This window comes from Rhamphochromis longiceps, linkage group LG4, assembly GCF_057381845.1.
Source record: "Rhamphochromis longiceps isolate RC_006_pf linkage group LG4, R_longiceps_female_GT1.1, whole genome shotgun sequence".
NCBI classification, from domain to species: Eukaryota; Metazoa; Chordata; class Actinopteri; order Cichliformes; family Cichlidae; genus Rhamphochromis; species Rhamphochromis longiceps.
Window position 1 is genome coordinate 23,547,447 of NC_140560.1, and position 1,986 is coordinate 23,549,432.

A 1,986-nucleotide genomic window follows, 5' to 3' on the forward strand; every position below is an offset into this window, starting at 1 on the left:
ACAAGTGGCACTTTTCTGTGAAATTCTATATGAAACATTTGCACTGAATCGTCTCTTACAGTGACACCTATTAGCTGTTAATGAGTAGTTAAAGCAACATTAATCTGGTGAAAGGGGTAGTCTTTGGAGATGTTTTACACAGCAAGTAAGTTATAAATGCATCAGAATTTTGAGTTTATTTTTGTTCATGATTCACTTCAATTAAATTCCAATTTAATTGAATTTATTTAGAGCTAAATCATGACAATAATTGACTTATGCATTATATTGTAAGGTAAAGAAACTACAATAATGCAACAATGCAAACAGAGAAAAATCCCAAAACCATGTGACCCATATGAGCTCCAGCAGAACCAGACTCAGGGAGGGATGGCCATCTTCCACAACTGGATGTGGTAAGAGGATGAAGATAACACAAAGACATGCTGTGGAAGAAAACCATAGATTGATAGATGTTGAAAGAGTAATGTATAAACAGATTATATGTTTCAAGGCTTGATAGTAGAGATATTGTCTGTCTCCTGAATCCAAATTGGGAGCAGGTTTCACAGAAGAGAAGCCTGAAAACTAAAGGCCTTCCTCTCATTCTACTTTTAAATACTTTAGGAACTACAAGAAGGCCTGCAGTCTGAGAAGGAAGTGCTCTAATGGGGTGCTACTGTACTATAAGGTTATTAAGATAAGGCCTGGTCATTTAAGACCTTGTATGTATAGCCTGGAAGAAAGCAGTACGACATATTTGTTTAATATGCACATAGAAGGACATATACAGCTCCAAGATTCCTCACTGGAGGCCAAAGTAATGTCATCCAAAATAAGCATCTGGTTAGATACCATATTTCTAAGATTTTTAGGGTCGGGTACAATAATCTCAAGCACAGTGTAAAGTGTAAAGATAAATGTCGTCATGATAAATAGAAACTGAAACTATGGCAAATAAAAACTATGATCAATCCATTTGCATCATATTCATTTGCAGATCATTTAAGGCTAATTGAAATATTGTATTCAGGAGGAACACCTTCCTCCCTTCTGCTATTACTTTACTATATACACAGTCCCAACAAAAACAAACATTACATCATGTGACAACATGGGACAGATGTGGGAGGCATGGCAGGATAATAAGGACAAGAGCAAGTAACCAATAATGATGACATATATGGAAGACCAGAACAGTCACATGCATCGAAATAGACAATTCTCTGTTGAAATAATTAATTGTATAATGAAATATGCATTTGTAAATTCATTTTTAAAAACAAAATTGTAATTATTTTATTTATTTAAAAATTAAATAGGTAATTTCTTATTTGATAATTTAATTTAAAACAAAAACACTATTTAGAAATCAATCTTTCAAGATGAATTGTTAAACCATTAATAAATACTTCAAAAAAATTTTAACTCTCAATAAAAACCTCATTTCAAAAACTATTGAAATCCAGATGACAAAACATCTTTCAAAATCTTTAAGTAACAATTTAAAAAGGAGAAATAAGTAAATGAATTAAAATTTTGTGGAATTGATGTTTAATTTAAAGTTTTTATTAATGGATTAATTTATTTTGAAATATTGATTTTTATTACACACACACACACCTACACACACACACACACACACACACACACACACACACACACACACACACACACACACATATACACATATACATACTGATATGGGCAGAAGAAAACTCAAACAAAGCTCTAAAGCTATTAAGTGTCCACCCAGGCCCAGGCTGATCAAACAACTTCATCTGAGTATAAAACAAAGTGGCCCACCTCTAACAGCTGCTCAGATGGCAGCTACTATTTATAGTAGCACCATATAATGGGATTGGCCACTAATTGGTGATTAACAATACAATATGAAATATAATAATCATTCACCTACAATTCCATTCACATTGCATGTCAGTGTAAAGCTTGTTTTTGGTGTTATTTATAATTGATAAACTAGAGATTGTAATGTCCAGCATGTTA